Raw genomic sequence first — 26,174 nt, 5'->3', positions numbered from 1 at the left:
TCCCTACCATCTAAGGTAGGCACCCAATTTATCTACTCACAGTTTTTTTATGTTAATTCCTGCTTTCAAACCGCTGGGTTAGCGGGAGCTGGGACAGGGGCCAGGTGCTCATTCTGTCTGCGGCGGGTTTCGAACAGCTGTAGCAGCTCTTCGTAGATGTTACTAGCAGGCGTTTAGGAGAAAGGAGAATAATGCTTTGGTTCCCCAATGAAAAGAAAGATGGTCTATGCATGAAGTAAATAAATAATAAATACTGCTGAAGATGTGGGGGACAAATAAAAGGTAGGTGGGTGGAAAGGAGAGAAAAAAACAGGGGAAGTTGAGGATACGGGAGCTGCAAGGAGAAAAGAAAGAGGAAATAATAGGAGGAGGAGGATACAAGGAAAAGGGAGACGTCTCCTGAAGTCCTTGCACATTCCCTGGGACCAACCCTGGCTCTGTGTAACTAGGCCAGGCTTTTCTCAGGGACAGGTATCCCAGGGGAGGAGAGGAGAGAAAGCTGAAGAGCAGATAATGGTAGGCTGACTGGTGAGTAGGAAGAAAGCAAAAAAGGGGAGAAGTTTATGGGGGCTCTGAGGAAATAGTAGGGGAGGGTAAATAAGATGCCCCTGCAAGTCTGTGCAAATCCTGTTTGTTTTTTTCTGAATTCATTCTGCTTTGAGAAGATGCTCACAATAAACTCATAAAAAGGAGCTCACACCCCACATGTACACATGCACACCCACTCATCATCAATAAGCAATGTTGTTTGATCCATTAAAAGCTTCCTTGCTACAAGTACATACACACAAATGCACAAACATCAGAAGCTCTAAGAAGAACCAAGTGCTGAGATTAGGCTTGCCAACCTCCGAGTGGGGCCTGGAAATCTCCCCGTTTTACAATTGATCTCCAGCTGACAGAGATCAGCTCCCCTGGAGAAAATGGCTGCTTTGAAGGGTGGACTCTACAGCATTGTACCATGCTGAAGCCCCTCCCCTCCCCAAACCCCACCTTCTCCTGGATCTACCCCCAAAGTCTCCAGGTATTTTCCAACCCAGACCTGGCAACCCTAGCTGAAATGTTTTTTGGGTGTCTCATCAACATTCCCCCCTAAACTTTCTGTCAGGGATCTGCAGAAGTAATTCTAGATCAAAAACTAGAAATCAGTGGTTTGTTCTATTTTATTTTCTTCATTTATTTAAATATGTATACCCCACTTTTCTCCCAAGTGGGGATCCAAAGTTGCTTACAATATCATTCTCCTCCTCCATTTTATCCTCACAACAATACCCTATGAGATGGTTAGGCTGAGAAAGCAGGACTGGCCTAAGGTCACCCAGTGAGATGCCATGGCAGAGTAAGGATTCAAACCTGTGTCTAGTTTGGTAAAAAGAGGGTTGTGGAAATAGTCCCTTTAACCTCCCTGCCATGGATAGTTACATCATGTATAAGAAGATTAACAAACTGCATAGGAAATATTTAATTACAGAAGATATTTGCATTTTTATTCTTCCACTGTATTGATTTTTATGGGATCACAGTTCATCATGTAATGGAAATATCTTAATTGTTGCTTAACTACACTGGTTGCTGACCATAACAATAAATAAATAAATAATAACTAATGATTACAGAAGAGAAAGGAGGTTAACAATAAAGAGACAATAAATCTCACCTGCCGCCGACTAAAATTATGTCCTATGAATGGATATGTATTGGTGGCATCCACAGTGTTTGAAAATATGAAAGCCTTGTCCTTCATTAACACAGAATCCTTCACAATATCTTCTAAAATTTAAAACATTGGTTCTGCTCACTCATGTGCTTCCTTTCAAAATGGATTGACAGCTGGTATAGAGAATGCTTATAATTAAAAATCCTTTTGACAGGCCATGTACAGCTGGTCAGTTAACCTGTGCAAACACTGAAAATGCTACTGCTTGGTCTGGGTAATGGGCAGTGTTTCCTCTAAGCTGAGTTAGTGTGAGCTAGCTAAAAGTTTTTTAGCCTCTGGCCCACACATTTTTGTCTTAGCTCAGGAAGCATGGCTCCAGAGCAAACTAATTTATGCAGCAGTCAAATTGCTCACTCACAACTGTAATGCCAGTAGCTCACAAATTAGAATTTTTGCTCACAAGACTCCATAGCTTAGAGGGAACATTGGTAATGGGTACTTCAAAATAATCAACAAAAGCTGCAGTCCAATTCAAATTATATATGTACTGTGTAAATAATGGACTAGAACACTAGTCAACAGTGATAGCGGACAGGAGAGAATTCATTAGTTGCATTTTTGGCAGGGTACTTTTTTGTTAAATTTCTACTGCTAAGGTGGCAAGAAGGTTATTAGGCGTAGTAGCAAATTTAAAGTTTTATTAGCAGTAAACTGCAAAAGCTAATGGAGATGCCGACTCTCAATAAAATCATTGTCACAGTTAATTCTGAACTCCTTATTTCAAGCTTAATAATAGGAAACTCAATGGAGAAGATATTACACGGCCCATATCACTCATGAGTGCCGCAGGCCTGAGTAACTTGTTATTTTGCTCATGAGTGAAATAAAATGCAGATTATACTGCCTGATATCAGGGGCCTTGTTTTAATTGAAAGTATATGCATGGTGCTTGGGGAGTAGAGCCTTCTGAGTAGGTTTCATTTTCTTAAGCAGTCTGAGAATGATCTTAGTGTTTATAGTTCAAACTTACCAAATCACCTTCTTTTTATTTCTTTTACCTTTTTTGTCTTTTTGTACGTGTGTGTGCATGTGTGTGTGTGTGAGAGAGAGAGAGAGACAGAGACAGAGAGAGAGAGAGCGCATCTGGAAGTCATGGCAATCTCTGGTGATTGACCCGTACTGGTGGCATGGAGGGTATTCAGAGAGATGGCTGAATAAAGCCTGCCCCTGCCTCTCTGCTCTGGTATTCCAAGGAGGTCTCCCATTCTACTACTACTACTACTACTACTACTACTACTACTAATAATAATAATAATAATAATAATAATAATTGCCCGAGAGTCGACCCTGCTTAGCTTCCAAGATCTTATAAGATTGGGCTTGCCTGGGCTATCCAAGTCAGGTTGCCTTCTTTTTATTTTTGGCATTTTAAAAACTTGATCTTATGAATCCTTACTTGGAAATAAGCCCTAATAAACTCAGGGGATTTATGTTTACATAATCATGCACAAGCTTGGGCTGCTTTCCATGTTTGGTACCTAAGGAAATGTAGCTAATAGGAGTGTACAAAAAACCCCCGGCATTCTTCAGGTTTGGGTACACTGAACCTGAAAAATATCAATATTTCCTGATATTCCTGAATCCCAGTATTGGTATGGTATTGGGATTTGGTAAATATCCACAAAAGCTGAAGTTTTTGGCTCCATTATACCCTATGGGGACCATTATAGTCAATGGTCCCCATAGGCTATAATGGAGAATCAATCCGGGGCTATCTGGGGCTCTGGGAGGGGGTGTTTTCTGAGGTAGAAGCACCAAACTTGCAGCATAGTTGCTGGTGCCTCTCCTTAAAATAAAACAAACCCAAGTTTAAAAAAAGTTTGGAACAGGAGGTCCAATTCTATGGGGCCCCAAAGAAGGTTCCCCCATCTTCCATTGAAACCAGTGGAGGAAAAAAGGCATTTAAAGGGTTCATGGTCCTTTTAAATGCCTTCTCCAAGCTGCACAACTTTATGGTGAGAGTCCGAAGGCATTTAAAGGGCTCACAATCTCTTTAAACACCTTCTCAAAATGGTGAGTTCACCCAGAAGGCATTTAAAGGAACTGCGAGCCCTTTAAATACCTTCTGGGTGGACAAGCCATGGAGTCACACAGCAAGGAGAAGGCATTTAAAGGGACCACAATCCCTTTAAATGCCCTGTAAGTTTGGCTATCTGGCAGCCTCAAAAATCCCAAATATTTTCAGGATTTTCAGGGCTTGGCCATTTCAGATAGCCTAAATGCAGCCCCATTTGATAACCGGATTTTAAAATACCCCCCCAAATAACTGTGAGGTATTTTTGGATATTTTTTTCAGCTCAGTTTATGCCAAATGCACACCCCTAATAGTGAGCATAAATGTACTCTTATTGGTGCCACTGGCTTCAGTACTATTCCAGTAGAAGTCTAAAGCCAGGGGACACAAACAATATTTAGTCTAATTTTTGTATGATTTGCTTTTGTATGGTGTTTTGGCCAGCTATGTGTCTAACAGCATAATGAAAGACACCACTGGTGGTCATCAGGAAAGACAGAATATAAAATTAAATGGAATATAAATGTTTTAAGCAATAGAATGAAATTCATGGTTCACTCTAGACACTGTGTCAAGTTCCTCCTACTGTAATATGTAATTCCACACATCCTGTATCCTGACATTATTACACTGTATGTTTTCCTGTAGCCATTCCTTATTGGCTGCAACTTGTGAGAACAGGGGAAACCACCAGATAATGATATCATGATTGATGACTATGGAGTGAATGATACAATATGTTACATAGTGGAAGGGAGAAAGTTGGCATCAAGCTGAAGTATTTACTTGTCACCTAACAATTTGTATAATCAAGGATAATCCAGTTTAAGCAAGGTAAAGGCACAAGCTGAAGTATTATTTTGCACAGAACTGTATAAGAGTTGCCACCAATATTCAGAGGGAGGCAGTTTAGAATTAAAAATTGCCAAACTCATAATCTTCAGCCATATTCCAACACGTCAATTGAGAATCCTTGTTTGTGGGGAGAAAACACACTCCAATCATAGGAAACACATAGCCATCATAGGAAACTGAAGTTTGATTCAAAGCTTTCAAAATCAGGCTTCAATTGTGCTCCATGTAGGAGGGCAGTGGCAGAGGAGTGTGAGAACATGAGAATGCAGGGTGTTTGTATCCATTATGAATAATTAGTTTTCTTATGAGGTCCAAATGTGGCCATTAAGAATATGAATTTCTGTTCCCCCCTGTGTCATCATATGATATGGTACCTCTCAAAATGTGTGCGTATGGTCTGTAATCTGTAAAAAAACCCAAAAAAAACCCACCTACCCTGAAATTGTATGCTGCAATTAAATTGTAATTTCCTTCAGGTACTCAATTCTCTTCACTGTTCAAAATAGACTCACCTGGGTCTGTACATCAGATTTTGAACCAGCAGGCAGGAGATAGACCTAGGAGCCTTGAGCAGACACTTCAAGTGAGGTATATGCTCCTGCAGAGTGCAGGGGGTTGGACTACATTACCTGCAAGGTCCCTTCCAACTCTACATTCTATGATTCTATATAAAATATATAACATCAAAATAAACACACAGTTCGGCTGATGTGATGTAGCAGGTAAGAAAGTGAAATGAAAAGTCCCTGAAACAAATCTCATCTCAGACATACATGAACTCAACAGGTATGTCTAAGCAGTCGGTCCCTCATCTTTAATATAATCCTAAAATCACTTTCCTGGGAGTAAATTTGATAGATCTGAGTAGGATTCTAAGTAGACCTGCTTAAAATGGCTTTGTAAGTTAGCAATGCATGCACAACTGTTAATAAAGCTCTGCCCAAAAATGTATATACACATATATATGTGATTGTGCTGAGGTTCATCTTGCATGTTTTACGAGCATGCACATGCACTCCTAAACACACACAAATACCCATTTTGACCTCACTTTTTTCTTGTGTGAAGAAAGCTTGTTGAGTCTTTATGTTCATTCCGTTTTCTGTTTTGTCATGCCAAAGCAATGCAATTTTTAACACTATTTTTTCACTAATTGAGTAAAAATGATATAAAAATGGCAAACCAGAAAAGATGAATCGGGAAAACCTTCAACAAAAATGGGGGAAATGAAACTTTCAGAACAATAATGTATTAAAAGACAGATAAATTTAAAAAGTTTATCCTTGTATACCCCTGGGAACAACACAAGAACAAGTGACAATAGTCAACAACCAAATCCAAGGAAAAGACAGTAAAGGAAGGGAAATCTAAAATGCAAACAATTTTCTCCCAATTAAAATAATAACAAACAGCATGATTTAGAAGGTTTATTAGTTTGCATCCAAAGCATGAACCCAAGTAATTAAAACTGATTTATTTAACAGATATAAAAATACCACAAACTTTACAAGGAGTTTTAAAATGCTTCTCTCTCTTTTTTTGTATCTTTTCTTGCATGCTAATTAATTTCCTGACCTACGAAGCTGATTACAAAATCTGATATTTGAAGATAAATTGTTGGTGCGGATTATGTGATGACAGACTCCACATAAATTTAATTTCAAAATGCCATTTATTGCATACCGTTAAAAAAAAAAACACTGGGAAACAGCCATTAGTAGAATGCAACAACCAGAAAAATGTTATCACTATGATGCTATTGAAATGCTGCAAAATAAACACACTTTTATGGTTTGAATTCACTGTCTAGTTTTACCCAGAGTAGATATTTTATGGTATTAAAAAAGGGAATCTGCTCAGTGGCTGAGATATTTCTGCACAGATAACAGGAGAAAAGGCATTTGTTGTCTGAGGTTTTTCTATTGCACAGGAAAACTTTATTTTCCACAGTATCTCTTTCTAAACCCCTTGAATTGGTACTGTGCACCCATCTTTCTCAACTTTCATTTACAGTGCTATCCTAAGCAGAATAACACCATTTTAAATCCATTGACTTCACTGGACTTAGGAGGGTGTAACTCTGTTTAGGCTTGCACAATTACTTGTTTAGTATATGGGGGAAAATGACATGCACACAAACAAATTTCCTCAGTAACTTAGATTTATGAAAACTGTGTGGGACTCCTAAATGACTTCAAAATACACAGACTTATTTCATGTGATCATTTCTCATATACAGGAGTGCTATCTCATTTCATCCTGTTTCTTTAGAATTTTACACATTTCACCACTGTTCCATGAAAATTTTCAGCAGAGTCAAAATATGCCCCCCCTTCCACAATTTTTCAATCAACTGTATTGTATTAATTATGTCATCTCATTCACTGCATGATCTCCAACTGGCTGACATCTCCCATGAGTCATATCCAAAAAGCATTACCTTATTTTCAGGTGGCTTTGTTTGTCTTCAGTTATCATGTACCTAATTCTCATTGGCTATGTAGTATCAGGACATTGTCCCATTCGTTACATGAACAACTGCCTTGAATCAGCCATATGATTAATCAAGGAAAACAATAAGTAATTAGAAGGGGGGGAAGGGTACTGAAGCAACAACAGGTGGGAAACAAGGGCAGGAACCAGGACTGAAAAAAGATATGGCTATTATCACAATTGCCCTGAGCTGGATAGTCCAGGCTAGCTTGTTCTTGTCAGATCTCAGAAGCTAAGGAGGGTTAGCCCTGGTTAGTATTTGGAGGGGAGACCACCAAGGAAGTCCAGGGTTGCTATGCAGAGCCAGGCGATGGCAAACTACCTCTGAACATCTCTTGCCCTGAAAACCCTACAGGATCACCATAAGTAGACTCCAACTTGATGGCAAAAACAAACAACCTTATTACAATTAACCTTTTTTAAGGAAATGTTTGTCCCCCCCCCTTCCAATGAAAAAATGACCTTTTTACCCAAAAATCTAACAAAAAGAACATTTGATGCAGCTCTAAGTTAAAAGAATCAATTGAAGTTAGGTGTCTGGACAGAGCTAGTGCTCCAATAATAATACTTTAAAAATCAGCAAAGAGTTGATGGAAACAGAAACTGACAATAAATCCCCATATAATCTAGATCGGATTTGAGCAGGCCAAAAAATCAGGTTGATCTAGACCAACTCGGAAAATGTTGTTAGTCCTTATTCTAACAAAGCTGAAGATTAAATCTATAAATGATAAAAAGTCAATAGATTAACTGATCGATTGCTGGTGTTTACATTTTAAAGGAAGCATTACAATTCTTGTTTCTTCATCCCAATAGTTTTCAGTACATTATGGAATTTGTTCATGATGCAACGAACATGAAACTGAGCAAAGTTCAGAGGATGGCAAAAGACAGGAAGGCCTGGTGGGATCTGGTCCATGGGGTCACAAAGAGTCGGACTCGACTGTGCAACTGAACAACAACAACAATATATGTATTCCTTTTTGTAAGAAATAGCTAACACATGTTCACTTTAACTCATGAAACTGGGGTTTAAGTCACATACTGAACTGTATATGCATTGAATGTAATGTGAGAATTACTCAACACACATAAAGAATAATCAAGTGTTCACTGTACAAGGAATGAACGTGCATTCATGGTAACTTGTGAACAGTGCTCATGAAATCCACTTAAGCCTCTAACTTATATAAATTCTACGATTCCATTTAAAAATTCTACAAGCTGCATACAGGTGGTCTGTCCCTGATATCCTGAAACAACTTTCCCAACCCCTCCTTTTTCTTTTTGTATTGAACAACATTGATGAAGAATTCTGGGGAACTCAATAGCTTGCACAGTGTTTAGTGATATTTAGATTGGTATTAAATGACTGCTCCTTTTGGAATATTCCTGTGGGCCAACATGCTTCCCTACATTCTTTATCAAATGTACTGAACACTCAGTTCTGTTTAGTTCTTTGGCACTTTCAGGCAGTGCCATTTGTCTGGTGTAAAGCCTCAAAATATCAGACTTGATTCCTAACAGACTCCTTAGCAGGACATCTAGACCATCTGTCAGTGACTCCTGTTCATACTTGAGAAGACGCTGCTCTGCCATACCGAGATATCAAAGCCAGAGATAGGGTAGCCAGGTCCCCTCCTCGCTCTGACCGAGGGATTTGGGGGTCTTTCCAGGGGTGGGCAGGGATGACTCAAACCATGGCCACCCCTCTCCCTCTCCTCCTGCAGAGATTTAAAGGGCTTCAGCTAATTGAGCGAGCCCTGTAGCAAGCAGGGCAGCTGGGAAATCAGACCAGTGTGCCACAGCCCCACCCCACTTGCAGAAAGACCCCTTAAAGGGTCCTTTTGTGAGTGGAGCTGTGTCTGGCGACAGCACAAGCCCCTCTCCCTCCCTGCTGGAAGATTTAAAGGGTCCTCCAGCCGATCAGCTGAAGCCCTTTAAATCTCTGCAGGCGGGGAGGGAGAGAGGTGGCTGTGGTTTGGGGGTGGGGCTTCCCTGCCAGCCAGCTGGCCAGCAGTAGACTGGAGCTCCCAGAAGTGGGGGAAGCCCCGCCCGGACTTGGGGGCTGGCAACAATAATGATGAACATACAGATACTCAATTAGACAATCCTCGTTCAGGTGGACCAAGTCTCTGGGACATCTGTGAGTGCAAGATGATTCTTAGTCAACAGCTATCACCTTTTTCTTCGATAATAGATATATCACCAACCACCTTCTATGAAGGAGTGTCAGTATTTCCATGTGAGGCCTAAATCACGTGCAGTTTTCACATGAAGTTTATGTGCCTGATTCTTTCACTTTTCTCCCTCAGAACATTTTCAGATTAGTTTAACTTTTTTCCCTGCATGGTTGTTATTTCTTGCCCCAATAGCCGTATAGAAATTGTGGTATATTTGTAGATACCCTATACAACCACATAATATATTTGATGTGCATTTTCATTACCCAAACTAACCATATTGAAGCAGTCGATATAGTCTAAGTCCTCTACTACATGGCAACCATCTCAATAACCTTTCAACCTGCTGCAAACTTGAGTGAAAACAAACTGTTTCAGAATAAGCAATAATTTATATAATGTCGTAATTTTCTACAATGCATTTCCCCCCAACTCTTCCACTGGTGTTGGTTCCATTAATTTCAATGGAAACCTCTGGTGGTAGAAGATTTTCAGAACCGGATAAAAGTAGCATACAGTCATTCATGAATAGCTGCACTCAACACTGAACTGCAGCTCCTGAACATAACAGATGCTTAATATCAAAGCAATGCTATCAAACATAGTCTTATCCTTCACCCTAGGCCTATTACCACACACTGTTTATTGTGCTTCATGCCTTTGAAATATCAAAGAAGAACTAAAGTAAAACAAGAACACAGAAGGTTAGAAATCTTCAAATACACATCCTGTCTAGCACAATAGCAATAACTGTTCTAAGACCTTTTTGTTCCCAACTCGCAGGGCTTTGACAACAAAATAACTGATCTGGCAAATGTTCCCATTCACCCCTTCTGTTTCAGTACTTCAGGTGTTTCATTGACAACAGACATCTGAAAGTGCAATAACTAGGAACTTCAAGCAATTATCAGTGTAGAAAACCCAGATGTTCTTCACCTGCATTTCCATGTCAGTGGGAGGATGTTTCTCAAAATTTTCGAGGTATGTGAAACTCCTGAAGTTTTTGATAACCTACAAGAACTTGTTAGAATCCTGAGATCCATCTCTCTAGTACATTCTTTACCTAGCCCTCAGACCCATTAATCAGGACCTTCCAGTAATCAATCAAAGTACACTTCTTCACAAAAGATCTAGCTGCTTTAATATTACAGCTAACGCAAGACTTAGAGTTGCCAGCTCTGTTGGGAAATTCCTGGAGATTGGGGTTGGAGCACAAAGAGGGCAGGGTTTGGGGAGAGGATGGACCTCAGCAGGGAATAATGCCACAGTCCCCCCAGAAAGCAGCCATTTTTCCCAGGGGCATTGATCCCCATCATCTAGAGATCAATTGTAATTCCAGCAGATTTCCCAGCCCCGGCTGGAGCTTGGTAACCCTACCCAAAAACCTAAGTTTGTATTAACTTTCTTGGCTAAAAGGCCACACTGACCCAATATGGACCTTTTGACATTTCCCACTGAAAATCCCAGCTGAACGAGATAACCAAGACTACTCCCAACACTATTCTTCCCCACTCCCTTTCCATATTTAGAAACATCAACCAGGATCTGAGTCTCACTACATCCTCCAGATTTATACTAAGGTTGAATCTGCATTTGCATTTTTAAATCAGTTTCATGCTGCTGTGACGCCATCTTTCTCTATGCTTGTTTGAACGTTATTTGGAGAAGATTCTTTTAAAGCAGTGCAAAGGTACAATAAGAGTGGAGCCACCCTGAAAGGATGATAAACATATGTAGACATGCAAAAGTATGCTAGGACTCTTGAGGTGTGAAAACGACACTAAATGTAGACAGCTTTTTTGAAGACAGAGTCAAAAGGCTGGGACACCAGTGGGAAAGACAAATGCAGATTATGACTAAGAATCTTGCTAATGTAACACTTAAACCAGTTGCTCTAAAGAATAAACGATGTAGCTGTAGGTCCAAACTGTATGTAATATGTAATACAGGATTGCTACAGGGGCTTGCAGCAGGAGACCAACTGAAAGTTCCTTATGGTAACTCAGTTCTGAAATGCTGCATGGGCTTGATTCAGATCAGCACCGTGGCATGGTGGGGGTTTAGGGTTGCCAGCCTTCAGGTGGGGCCTGGGGATCTCCCGCTTTTACAACTGATCTCCAGCTGACATAGATCAGTTCCCCTGGAAAAAATGGCTGCTTTGAAAGGTGGCACTCTACCATGCTGAGAACCCTCCCCTCCTCAAACCCTACCCTCTCCTGGATCCACCCCCAAAGTCTCCAGGTATTTTCCAACCCAGACCTGACAACCCTATGGGGGTTCAGCCTTTCTTCTCGTGTCATTTTTCCCAACACAAAATGGCCCTGTGGGCATTATTTGCCCCATCTGAGGGCAGCACATGCACTGAATACTTGCAAGTGTAGTCTCGCCATGGGGCACATAATGCTTCTCAGGGCCATTTTGTGTGGGGGAAATGGCATAGAAAGGAAGAGTGAAGGCCCTCCTCCCCTCCCATTGTAGTCTCAATCAGAATTGGGCCGTTGTATGTCAAATCTGAGTTCCCTTGGGGAACTTGCTGCTGCTATATGGCTGTAAGTTACCAGTGGAGATCACAAGTTACATACAATGTGCACTTTGGACTTTACACTCAGGCTACCCTAGAATGAAACTGGAACCAAACTAAAAAGCAGAAACCCCCCCCCCCCCTTACTGGCATGGAACACATCAAGGATATATGTATCCACTGACCATACGATCTAGCCTATGTGAGCAGAAATTATTTTGAAAATAAGATGATAGTCTGTCCCAAACAATGCAACTAGGCATGGGCAAACTTTTCCTGACTTGATATGCAGTTCAGCTTATCAAATTCATTTAGTTTCCCACCAATAAAATAATTTGGTTTTGTAATTCCATCAGAAACATTCAGAAATCCTGTTATGTTCATACTGGCATCCTGTGGAGTGTAACAGTATTTCTAAATGTCCCCTGTGACTCCCCAAACCTCCTTCATGAGCCCCCAAAAGTCCTTATTTGGCTGAGATTATCATGGCAGCAGGGAGGGAGCTCTCTCTCCCCTCCCCTCCCTTCCACTTCCATGATGCTCTGAACATCGTTATGGTGACATTCTAGGGATCTAATGTCCTTAGTCCTTAACCTTGGAACATCCCAGGACACATCCAGGGCACTTGATATGCATATTGAAGCCATCGCATACTCAAGGTCACAGTTACCCAGGACACTGAAGTAGCATTAGTGAAAGAGGGAGCTTTTTCTTTTTCCCTTCCTTCTGTCACTGCTGCTCAGCAACTGCCAGGGAGAAGTTTGCAGGATGACTCAGAATTCTCTTAGATGTAATACTAACTTTTGATGGGAGAGGACGGCGGAAGACCGGAAGGCCTGGCAGGAGCTGGTCCATGGGGTCGCGAAGAGTCGGACTCGACTGTGCGACTGAACAACAACAAAAAGGGCTACAAACCATCACAGTTTGTATACCAAAACATGGAATTACAAAATATCAGCAACATCACTAGCAGCAGCGACTAGATTATGGAAAAATCCATCTTGATCCTAATTTTCATATTCCATGATCTGAAAATCCAAGAATCATACATGATCCTCCCTCCCTCCCTTATGTATTTATTAAAATATTTCTATCCTGCCTTTCCTCTTGTTTCAAGGCAGCTTATAATAATAATCAAAACATTCTCCATTAAAACCAGAGATAAAATAAGAAGCCTCAAACCCCTCCCTCCTCCTTAAAAGTTGCCTGCTGTTCTAGCCCTGGCAAACAAGCAGATCTTGCAGCACTTCCTGAAGATCTCTGAAGAGGGGGCCAGGCTCTGGTCAATGCCAGCAGGGCCGGCTCGCCCGCTAGGTGAACAAGTCGCTCGCCTAGGGCACTCCAGCCCTCAGGGGCGTCAAAGTGCGCCCCCCCAAAAGCTCCCCCCCACTGCTGCTGCCCTAACCGGGCGATTCCCGCCGCCATGGCGGCTGGTGAGGAGCAGAGGCGGGAAGCACTGGGGGGTTGCGCCCTCCGGCTCCGCAGCAGCTGAGCCCCCCCTCCCAGAGAGAAAGAGAAAAGAAAGGCGGCGGGGATCAAGGGTCTCTGCCCGCCCCCCCTCTCTGTGGTGAGGGAGGGAAGCAGGGAAGGAAGGAATCCCCCCCCCCCCCCCCGCCCGGGCCCGATGGGGCATGCACGTGTGTGTGTGTGTTCCTCCTCCTCCACTGCCGCGGCCCGCCCGCAGCTCCATGTCCCCAGCAGCCAGCCGGCCAGACTGCTCCAGAGCTCCCGACGCCGCCGCTGCTCAGCTCTGCTCAGCAGCAGCAGCAGCCGGCGCTGCTGGGGCTCCAGAGACGCTGCCACCTCCGCTGCGAGGGCTCCCCACAGATGGCAGCCGGGCATGTCACGATCCCTGAATGACCGATCACCACCTGGCTGGCCAGCCGGCCAGCCAGCCATGCCGCCGCCCGGGCAGTTCTGCCCCTCCGTGCCGCCCAGCCCCACCCACATGCCACAGCTCACCCACCCTCCCCCTCCCCCCTGGGGGGGGGGAGGAGGCGGCATCAAAAGGGTTTTCAGGCCCCACCGGAAGGTTGGCATCTGCGCCTGCCTAGGGCGCAGAAGCACCTCGAGCTGGCCCTGAATGCCAGATAGGCTACCTTAAGTGGTGGGATAGCCAGCAGATGGCTGCCTGATAGCTTAGAACTTGTCCCACAAAATGTACACATTTTCAACTTTATTTGTATATTAATAAATTAGCAGTTTACATAATAACAAAAATAAAACAACAAAAAGCAGAGAAGAGAGAAACTGGTTGCAAACATTAAACCAAAAATAAAAATTTATGTCATAGGGACCATTTTTGCATCACTCACATAAAGGCCAAAGCAAATTCCCTCCATCATATCTCTTGCCTTGTGTGAGATATTGGTCAGGATCCCTTTCTGCTCTGAAGTTCTCTAAACAGTCTCAGTTTAAGTAAGTAAGCAAGCCCTGCCAGATACCAAATTTAATTACTTGGCTTGCAAAGTTATTCACAATTCCACCCTTTAATGAAATTGATACTCCCACACACACATGTATGTACATAGTTTTCTTTGCCAGATACCTTTCCTAGGTATTATGGATTGGATATTCACATTTTAAATGATCAGTGGATTGTACAAAAGATGCTAGCACTCATTTAGGAATGGGAATCATGACTGGATTTTTCAAAAGCACCAAGGTCCTATCTTGTCCTGCACGGGAAAGTCATCAGAACTCGGCATGAGGGATAAATGCAGTCTAATTGCAGGCACTAAACTACAGGCTGACGAAGGCCAAGGGAATCATCCCATCTTTGATAATTATTTAGTATACAATTCATTTAAATATCAATAATATTAACCCAAGGGAAAGGCCTATTCCATTGCAGAGACATAGTTATACAACAGATGTCATTGAAGGAATCAGCCCTTTAATGTCAAACTCTCTGGAATCAATTACCATAGGGCATTTTTCTAATCCTGCTCATCCATGTGACCTGCCACTTTTATACAAGCTGGCGGGGGGTGGGCAGATACACAGGACATTTGTGAAATAAGAACCTTTACTTTTTTGTTCAGTACTGGGTACGCTCTATGTCCTGTCTTTTTAAGTTCCGTGACTTCTTCAAACTGCTTAATTCTGTGTTAAATGTTCACAGAAGCTAATCTTTTAATAAAAGATTTCATCTTTCAGCCAAATCAATTTGTTAACAACTTGAGTACTAGGGGTATCACAAATCTGACAAGAAGACATTTTCTTGGGACTCTTGCTGTGAAAGCCTGAACATAACTTTCTGTAGTGTGAGCAAGGATATCACGGAATACAAGCCCTCTGTTAAGCAATAAACAAATAAGGCTTTCCAGGGTAAAATCAGTTGTCATGCAGTATCTAGAAACAGGCCTGGGATTCAAATCTCACCAGCTGCTGTCTCTTGCAAACATCCTATGGAACCACTCTTGGTAATGGACACTAGTGGTGCTTTCACACAAGCTGAATAATTCACTTCGGTCCCGGTCACACGAACCGGATAATCTGCCGCTGAAGGGAGGAAAATCAGAGCTAGAGCAAAAAGAACCACGGGGAGTGCGATCCAATGTGCCCCCGCGGCTCCATGCTCTGTGCCCCGGCAGCCGATCACATGGTGTGCAGAAAACCGGCAGTAGCACAGTTGTGCGCATGTGTGGGATGGGGAACGGCGCTGGTTGCAATGGCCTACTGGCGCTTCCCCAACCAGATGCCTTCCGTTGGCCCACATCATCCAGTAGGTACTGCTGTTTTGCTAGTACCTTTTTGATGTGCGTTTGTGGGCCTAGGGGATGGGTGTGCACCACTTCCCAGATGTTGCAGTGTGATCGCGCCCACTTGATGCGCCCCCGATCTGTTCCTCTTGTGGAGCAAATCGTCCCATGTGACTGGGACCTTCCAGTACACTTTCAATGTACTTTGCAGCAGGATCTGTGAAATGGCAAGATCCACTTGCAAATGATCGCCAAAGTACATTGAAAGTGGACTGAGAACACATTATCCCGCAACTGGAAAACCAAGGCCAAATCTTCCCCCTCCCCAACATTTCATCTCCCCTCCAAATAAGCTGTCAACCCTGAAGCAGTTCTTTGTGCAGTAGGACCAGTGACTGTGACCGTAGGACTTGCTGGCTGCCCACTTGTGGGAGGAGAGTGGCTAAAATTGCCAATTGCCTAGAGGAGAAAAACAACCAGTCCCCAGTCCCAAAGGTAAACATTCATGTTCTAAGAGAACGCAGCCTCTGAGATCACATACACATAGCAAATAAATGATCTGTGAGATAAATTTGGAACCTATTTTGATTATTTTTAAAAATGCATTGTCTTATACACTGAACATATTGGACCACATGCCAGAAAAGAGTCAGTCACAACAGAGGCTCCAATCCTTGAAAGCAAGTCTGCTGTGTAAAGTGTGATTACTGCTGAGTAAGCAAGCATGAGACTGTGCTGTCTCATTCCAAGCAATGTAACAGATCGTGTAGCCCATTCCTATGAATGATAACGCAAAGGTAAGTTATACTGAGTTCAGTGGGAATTAAACACAAGTAGATGTGCACAGCATTGCAGTCCTGTGGTCAAGCCATATGAGTTACTGGAGAGTCCATGAACAGGCCTGCAGTCATTTTATTATTGCTAAATAGAAGCTGTGGAGCACTCAGCTGGGACAGGGCTGTACTGCAGGGGGAAGGGGGTACAATTGCCGTGACATCACATGGCTTCCCGAAGTTGCTATAGGCCTCATTGGGGAAAACATACAGTTTATATCTATGTTTCAGCCAATGGGGGCAAATAGCAGCTCCAGGAGCCCATTTGGAGTCAGGAAAATGGCAGGGAGCTAACTTTTCTCCCCCTGCAAAACATTGGCCCCAACCCACATTGGGTGCCTCCCAGTGCACTACCAGAAATCTATTCATAGATCTTTCAGTGTTTGATCTTGTTTGACTTTTAGGCACCACTGAGAGGAAGGAGCACCACTCAGAGAGCAATCCTACACAGTTCTATTCAGAAATAAATCCCATGTTATTCAGCAGGGTTTACTCCCTGGAAAGCGTCCTTAGGGCTGCAGTATTGATTTTTTTGTAAGTTTATTCCAAGTTAATTGTCTTATTATTATTAATATATAGGCAATGCCCAAAACACACAAAAGCAAGCACTGGCCAAGTGCAAACAGAAACAAGAAGCCCAACAGTACCATCATCAAATCAGAGAATCCAGCAGAACCACAGGTCAAGGTGGCATGCCAAACAGGACCAATATAAAACTAGAGAATCCAAGCCAAACCCACTTAAGCAGGGGACACTGTGGCATGCCCAACAGAACCAATCTCAGATCAGAGATTCCAACCAAACCAACCTGACAAGTCAGTAACAATGCAGCCACTGAAACAAATACACTGTAATATTGAAGAAAAACAGGCCTGGGAGCTAGGGGGCTGTGCTGGGTATGAACCAAGCTGAAAAAATACCTAATAAATATCTTATTGGTATTTATTGGGTATTTTCTCGGCTGCTCATGGGGGAGTGATTCAACTATCCAAAAATGGCTGCTCCAAAATTTGGGATTTTTCAGGGCCACCAGATAGCTGCAGTTACAGAGCATTTTAAAGCAATCTCAGTCTCTTTAGATGTCTTCAGACTGAACTCTCAGCTTGGAGAAGGCATTTAAAGGGAAATATTTCCAGAAATTTTTGGGACCCAAAATTCAATATTCCAAAATCTCAAATATCATCCAGATACCCTAATATATTTGAAAAATACCAATATGGTATTGGTATTGAGTACCCAGGAAATGCAAGAAAAACTAATGAAACCATGTCTCCCTTTGCCCAGTCTGTAAAGGAAGGTTTAATTGTCTACAGAACAGGGATGCTTTCTCCTAGCTGCCTGAAATGGGGCTAGGATGAGAGGTACAATTCCTGTGAATTTTGGTCCAATGAGATTGTGGAAAGCCACACCCGGAAATATTTTTATTTATTTTATTGATTTACTTTATCTATTCCACAGCTTTCTCCCCAATGGGGACCCAAAGCAGTATGCATCATTCTCCTGTCCTTCCTCTTGAAACAAAGAAAATTGCCATTTGATTTCCTCATATGGCTAACTTTCATTCTGTTAAAGAACCTCACTGAAGTTTTGAAAACAAAAATAATTGGAATAACTGGAATCTGGCCTTTTTTATATACCCCTAATAAGAACTGCATCCCCATAATTTTGTTCTCAGTATATCTGAACATCATTTGTATTATAATAAGCCAGGACTGATAGTAAATCAAAATATTTCAAGCACAACTATGATGAACACACTTTCAAATGAAAGAAAAGTGGTAAGCAATATAGTTCCTGGAGTTTAACACTCTCTGGTCAGGAGGTCACATATGCTAAGGTTGCTTATTTATGTCCCTATTAAAGACTTGATCTGTGGGAAGCTGGATTGAAGCAATATGAGTCATTCTACTAAATAAAGAATGTATTGTTGTTACACCATACATGTTTTGTTTCTGGATAGTTAATATTAACAATGTAGGAGCTGCAGGTGACTCTAACAGTCTCCCCATGCCTTCAGGAAAAGGGGGAGGTAACCTCACCAGAAGAAATGTTTCCCTGGTATTTGTCTGGAACATGCATCATTAAAAACTGGGCAATGTGGATAGTTTATGAATGAATGAACAAGTGAATATTGTAGCTTATATATTTTGCTGCTTAATGCCTAATTATGTACTGGTATTTCACATAAAGAGGCACTGAGCAAATGGAGAAAAGCAGGCATGGGGTACAAAAGGAAGACTCAGAGCATTTAAGAGTAATTGATTTAAAGGCATTTGGCTACATAACTCAAGACCATGGGTGCTTCCATACTTATTGTCAGTCACAGGAGTCCAAGATAGGATCCACATATCATTGAATACAGTGCTGTTACGATTCATTCCTAGATTTTTCTCATCAGGAAGTGAATGGCTACAATAGAACTATATCCAGGAAAGTATGGCTCAAGCCTAGTAGTCAAGCAAATGTCCCAAATTAGACTAATGACACACATAAAACATCCCCTTGGACAAAGCCAACACAGACAATTGAAACATCACCTTCTAGCTTGGCTCCAGCTTGCAACAAGTGCTTACATTTGGCCTAGGCAAGATATTTGTCCCCTATCCCCAACTAAAGTCTACCACTTGTTTACTTCTGTCTTGCTAATGGCTAACCTCTCCCAGCTGTGCCCTCTGGGGTCCTCGGTGATACGTGAGCATAGGTCTGGTAAGCAGGGAGGCCATGTTGCTGTAGTCCATAAGGATTCTATCCCCCTAGAACTGTGCCCCATCCAGGACACTTCTAGTTTTGAGGCTGTGTACTTAATGTTGGGACTGAGAGACAGGATTGGGATTCTGTTAGTCTGCTGCCTACCAGTCTTCCTACCTGAACTGACAGAGCTGGTCTCAGGGGTGGTAATGAGGACCCCTAGGCTGGTTGTCCTGGGTGGCCTCAGCATTCATGCCAAGCCTGTCTTGTCAGGAGTGGCTCAGGATTTCATGGCCTCTATGACAATCATGGGCCTGTCTCAGGTAATAACTGGTCCTACATTTTGTGCAGGTCACACTCTTGATCTGGTATCTTGTTCTGGGCAGGAGGAATGTGATTTAACAGTAGAGGAACTGATGACAGTTCCTGTATCACAGACAGATCATGACCTGCTGTCAGCAAGCTGCCATGGTGTTCTGTGTTGCTGGTACTTCGGTACAGTTGTTCCTCCCCATCCCCCTCCTTGCCTGCCTGTGAGCTGTTATTGTATTCTGCTGTAATGCATAAGCCAAACAACTGGAGGTCGTCTTGTGGGAGTTCGCTTCATTGCTGGCTTGTTGCTTTTAGAGCCTGAGAACTGCACCTGTATATGTCTGGAGATAACTGAGTTCCCAGGGAAAGGGCGCGCAACCGTTTCCCCTCGCCCGCCAGCGGGAATGTGACCCATTGGTTCTGTATCTGTTTCAAATCCCTTTATTATGCTTGCCCTTATGGTTTGTAGTCAGTTCTAACAAAGAACGTGTTTGAGTGTCTTTCCAATGCTTTGAAATAAATTTTGCTTTTCTCGAAAACGTGGATTTATTCTCGATGCTTGGGGATCCAACACCTGCTTGGGTTTAGACCTACAGGGGTAGTGAGACTCTTCAAGGGTGGGGGATCTATTAAGATGGTCTTTCTGATGGCTCTAGGGTTTTTTCTGTTGATATCATTGGAGCTTCTGTCAGTTCCCTGGTAGACCTCTGGAATGAGGAAATGACCTAGGTAGTTAGTTGATATGATCTCTCCCCAACACCCTCTGTCAAGTGTTAGAGCCAGGTTTACTGAAGGACTAAGGGCAAGGAAAAAACAAGGGAGATGGCTAGAGCAATGGTGGAACAAAACTCAGGATTATTCCAAAAAGACAATGGCAAAAGCATTGTACCGCCACCAATGCATCTGCACAGTATAGGCCAGAAGAACTGTTCTGGATGGTCAGAGGTCTGATGGGATCTGGCCTGCAGGAGGAGGTGGCCTGCTGTGACCCTTTTGCTTCACACTTTGCAGATCAAATATCTTGCATCCATTCTGACTTCTTGGACTTTACGTTAGCAGTGACAGGGTTACATCGTGCCAGGATGCCGACTTGTCCAATTGCTTGAGATACTGTTCAGCTTATTCAGTCTAAAGATTTGGTTAGGACTTCGGAAATTTGAGGCTCACTACCTGCTTGTACAACCCTTGCCCTTCCTGGTCACTTAAACCTTTGGGGGGAAGGGTGGTAGACTGGGTTCGAGAGGTAGTTAATGCTTTCTTAACTTAACTTAAAGAGGCAGTGATCACCCCAGCCTTGAAATAGGCTGTGGTGCATCCACTTCTAAAGAAACCTGCCCTTGACCCAGGAGATCTCAATAATTATTGGCCAGCCTCAGATGTTCCATTCTTAAGCAAGGTGATTGAATGGGCGGTGGCAGGACAACTTTAAGCTTTCCAGGATGAGGCAATTTGTTAAGATCTGGGCTGGGCTATCATCAATATGTGGATGATGCTCAGCGTTTCCAGCAAATCCCAGGGAGGCTGTATAAACCCTGAAGCAGTGCCTGGAGGCAGTTCTGGAGTGGAAGAGAGTTAACAAACTGAAGCTTAATCCCAACAAGATACAAGTGCTACAGGTGGGCAGAAGGTTTGACCCAGGATTTAAGGTGTCATTAATTCTGGATGGGGTTGCACTTGAAATGAAATCCACCTGCAGTGGAAAGGTAAGTGTCATTTAACAGCAGGATGGGAGGAAGTTGGCTTTTAAGTGTCTGCTCAGGTTGCCATTTTGCTGTTGTTTATAGGGTTGTACTCCCCTTAAAGAAACCGGCCTGAAGCCTGGGGGTGCTCTTGGACCCAGGCCTTTTACCACCTCTGATTGGTTAGCCAGCTGCAGACTTTCCCAGGCACAAAAGATCCAGCCACTGTGGTGCCTGCCCTGGTTACATCTAGATTCGATTATTGCACTGTGCTCTGTTTCAGGCTTCCCTTGAAAAGTGTTCAGAAACTTCAAGTGGTACAGAATGCTGCAGCTAGGATGTTGACTAGAGTGAGTCGTAGGGACCATTATCACTCCAGTCTTGGCCCATCTATATTGGCTCCCTGTTAGTTTCTAGGCATAATTCAAGGTGCTGGTCTTGCCTTTCAAAGCTCTATATGGTTTGGGACCAACATACCTGAAGGGCCACTTCCTTATGAATGTGCCTGATGACTGTGGTCATCTTCAGAGGCCTTGCTTCAAGTGCCCCCACCTTCTGAGTGTCGTAAGAATGCACCTGTAGCCCTTGTCAGTCTAAACTAACCCTGTATAGTGTTACCTGCACCTCTTGATTCATAATGGTCTGGTGTGTGCCCCTTACCAAGGCGGGTAGAATGTTAATGTTAAAGGAAAGTTAGCTGGAATGCAACACAAGGGTATTTAAACAATAAAATAGTTTATAGCTAAAGACATGCAAGCAATATAAAACAGAATACTTGCTTCAAAAGAAAAAAAAGACAGTCAGTGGTTATATATATATAACAAAGATTCCCCATGCATAGAAAGCTTTCTGGACTGACCCAGGGAGACCACGAAAGACATAGCCTTCCCTGTATCTCTCCCAGAGCCAGTGCTGAAATGAAGCTTCTGGCCTTTTTTAATATCATTTTGGTCCCATACATTTCGATAGAGCCATAGAAATTATAAACTGCAGCAATTAATCTAATTGCCCTGTTAATATGGGCCATCAGGGCCTAGGAGATGTTCACACATTCCAGATGCAATGGGGCACCCTGATGCTCATTTGCAAAACCATACAAGATAGCACCTGAATTTCTAAATGACAAACACAAGAATGTTACAATTTCAGGATGTTCTTTGTTTCCTTGACTCAGAGTAGACATTCAGGCACTATCTGATGGCTGGAGGTGTGATGTGGGTTTCTGCATGTGGGCAAGCCTTAGTATTTGCAAATATCCTGGCTTCCTTGACTTAATGGCAGGTGCATACCAATATTTTATTCTTAAATGTTTCCAAATTCTTTAGGTTCATGAACAATGAAATGCAAATGTTGGTTTCTATGTAAGACAGAGGAAATATATCTCTTGAGACAAAGGCCTAGCAAACTCATGTTGGGAGTCCTGTACTGCTAGCTGTTTGGAAAGTTACAGAAATAGAGGAGAAAAAGACTATGATTTATTTATGAAATTAATTGTATAAATGGGTTTTAAATTTTCTGAACCATCTTATTTTTTCTCACAACACTGAGATTAAGCTGGTGGTAACCTATGACAGGGTCTTCTCAGTCATGGCACCAAAATTCTGGAATGCTCTCCCCAGGAAGGTTCATCTGTCCCCTTTTGTCTTCCACCAGTGGATGAAGTCTGTTTGGCAATGATCCCTCCTTCCTAGTTGATGTTTTAATTGCTGTTTTTATGTACATTCTTTAACTCTGTTTCGAATTGTAGGGGCTGGTGGCTGGTCATGATGGTGAATGGCCACCCGTAGAGGTAATTGTGGAATTTCTTGACTCCTGCCATGATAGCCCACGACTCCTTATCTATTTGCACATAGTTTTGCTCTGCCGAGGACAAGGTGCAGGAGTAATATGCCATGGAAACTTCTCTGCCATTGGGTAGCTGATGTCCAAGGACAGCTCCTATCCTATACAGGGATGCGTCGCAGGCAAGGATGACGGGCAGTGTTTCATTGAAAATGTGCCAGGATGGCATTTGATGTGAGCAGCTCCTTGAGGGCCCTGAAGGCGGCAGCTTGCCTCTGGCCCCAGACCCATGGGGTCTTCTTGTTGAGGAGCTGATGCAGGGGCTCCATGACCACAGCCTTGTGGGGCAGGAAGGAGTGGTAAAAGTTCAATAGCCCCAGAAAGGCTTGGAGCTCTGACTTGGAAGTGGGGGCTGGAGCGTTGACTATGGCACAAATCTTGTTGGGGATTGGATGAATGCCCTGGGCATCGATGAACCAGGCAAGACCAATGAGGATTGTGTGGCTGCTTCTAACTACCAACAAGTCTAACAGTCCATTGAAATGTCAGTACTGCACTCTGAACCTCCCCTCCCCTAGGATGGACACCTCATTCTTAGAAAAGAAGAGAAGAAGAGAAGAGATTGGATTTATACCCCGCCCTTCACTACCCAAAGGTGTTTCAGAGCAGCTTACAAACTCCTTTCCCTTCCCCTCCCCACAACAGACACCCTCATAGGATGAAGCCTGAAGGCAGCAGGGGGAAACCCCCCTTGGGACAGAGTTGCCTGAATGTGTCCTCTGAGATTATGGAGATGGAGGAAGTGGTGTTAAGCTCTATCTCGCAGGGGTTCCCCTCTATCAGGACCATTACAGTTATTTTATCTGGGGTGTCCCGGGGCAAGTGCAGTACCTGTTGCTGCTGGACACAGGGGGTGTGGAGCTCTGCAGAGTGCATCGATGTGGGGTTGGTCACTGGCCGCCTCTGATTCCCCTTGGTGCAGCGGGTGCGGGCAATATGGCCAACCTTTCCACAGTTGCGACATGTGGTGTCCCGGAATCGGCAGGACCTCCTCTCATGGGGCTCTCCGCAGCTGGTGCACATGGTCACGTTGGTGGCATCGCCAGTGTGGAGTGTGCGGACAAGCAGTGTTGTGCCAGTGCTGTGTGGCAGCGTGTGGGCCGCTGCAGCTGTAGTACCTTGTCTTCTTCTTCCTCCTCAGTGTCCATGAGGTGAGTGGCCGCGGTTGATCACCGTAAAGATGGTAGGCTTTTCCCGTGCCTGACCTCTGTGGTAAACTGCTCTGCTGCTTCTGCAGCGAGGGCCATCTCTATTGCTTCCTTGAATTTAGGAGCACCTTGGGCGAGGATTTTTCTCTGGATCTGCTCATCTCTGAGACCACAGACCAGTCGGTCCCAGAAGGCATCCTCGAGATCTGGGAAGTTACAGTGATGGCGATACGGCGAAGCACAGTGACGAACACGGAGATGGACTCGGTGGTGGTCTGATTCCTCAAGTGGTACATATGGCGGGCTGTGATGACTGACGGCTTAGGAGAGAAGTGTGCCTTCAGTTGGTCCTGGATGGTTTGATAGTCCGTGTCCTTGAGCTCCACCGGGGCGAGAAGCAAGCGAGCGATCTCATAAGTCATTCAGTCACACATACGGAAAAAGGTAGAGTGCTTCATCTCGGCTTCCCAGATGCCGGAGGATTCCAGGAAAAACTTGAACCATCCGAGGTAGGACTCCCAGTCCTCTGCAGTGATGTTGAATGCGTCAAAGTGTTCTGAAGCAGCCATGGTCTCTGGAGCGGTGCAATGCATGGGGCTCTGGGGCTCGTTACGTGGTGCGGTGCTGGCTGGAGCTGACTCACTCATCAGGATCCCACCTTCACCGCCAGTATAATATACTGGGTTCAAGACGCGTTAGATCAGCTCATATTTATTTCATGATTTCAGTTAACTCAATGAAAAACTCTGTGGGGCAGAGCCCTGCTTATATTTGTGCAAAACAACACACCCCACCCACACACACTCCCTGTGATTGGCTATTTACAATGTAACCCTCAATCAATAGGTCCATCCCAGGATCAAGGCAGCCCATTGTTCAGGTTACACAAGCTCAGACTATTCCCGGTGCTGTTCTGGATCAATACACAACACAATAAACCAGCTTGTCTAGCACTTCTCTCTCCCTGATGTCTAGCTCTCTTTGGGCAGGCAGTTGGTTGTCTAATACTAGCTGTGTGGGGGGATTGCTCCACCTGCAATCCAAAATTGTTTGCTCCAAGAACAGTTTCACCACCTACTCTTCTGGAGGTATTGGCAGAAGTGGCAAGAATCAATGATCTGCACAGACTGATGTTACCAGCTTCAGTACTCATATTATACACTGATAGCTACAGTTATCATGTTATTAACAGATCAGCTGGGCATTCAAAAAAGCGTGAAGGAAGGTATCTGTGTGAAGCAAGGCAATTGTTTTCTTCCCTTGAATAGCAGCTCTGATGTGCTGCTCTGTGATCTGTTTTACAAATTTTAAAAGCTCTGCTGCGCATGCACGTGATCACTTCGAAGTACAGAATGGGACTTAATCTTGTCACAGAGTGAGAATCGGACTTCATGGGTGAACATTCAATGCTTCAAAAGCACATCCGTGATAAAATTTATTTCAGTAAGAACTTATGTGTTGCTGATATACCCTCAGATTTACTGTGCCCACAGCTGATTTCAGGTTAGTGAAAACAGTCTGAGAGCACCTAGGAATCTGGAGTCACTTGGTCTGTTGGACTCGCTGTTGTAAAAGTGTCTGAGGTCTGCTGTGAGGCTCATGCATTTAGAGGCTTGTGTGTTCTTATGCACCATGCCCAATTCCTTGGGATCCTCTGCTCTGGAATAGAACTGTAACCCTCTGGAGGGTTAATTCCATGTGATCCAGAATGACTGCCCCAGAACAATCTTCAGCACCTGAAATTTCTTTTAGGCACACATACATAGATAAAACAAGTAAAGGGAATTGGGGGAACACAGAATTTAGAAGTATAGTTTCAGCTAATGCAAAATTTACAAGTGTTTTTTTTGGGCTTCATGCCTTTCCTGGATAGTGGGCCAAGCATTCTTGTTGTAAGCCCTTCTTGTTAGTCCTTATTCTAATGGTTTCTGTGGGGAGGAAAGTTGCCTTTGATTAATCAATGCAAATCTTCCCATCAAAAAGGTCAAGAGCCTCAGGGAAGGAAGGCACACAGTAAGTTTCTTTCAGAGATTTCCTCCTCACAGCTTCCTAGACCATAAGATGGGTGGTTTGTTGCCAAAGTCCTGGGTCAACAAAAAAGAAAGAAAGAAAAAGAGAGGCAGGGAGGGAGGCAGAGAGGGAGGAAGGGTCCCATTTCCAAATCACCAGTAACTGGTGGAAGCAA

This window comes from Gekko japonicus, unplaced genomic scaffold (genome assembly GCF_001447785.1).
Source record: "Gekko japonicus isolate JY-2015 unplaced genomic scaffold, Gekko_japonicus_V1.1 scaffold215, whole genome shotgun sequence".
Lineage (NCBI taxonomy): Eukaryota > Metazoa > Chordata > Lepidosauria > Squamata > Gekkonidae > Gekko > Gekko japonicus.
Note: the sequence above shows the minus strand (reverse complement) of the source record.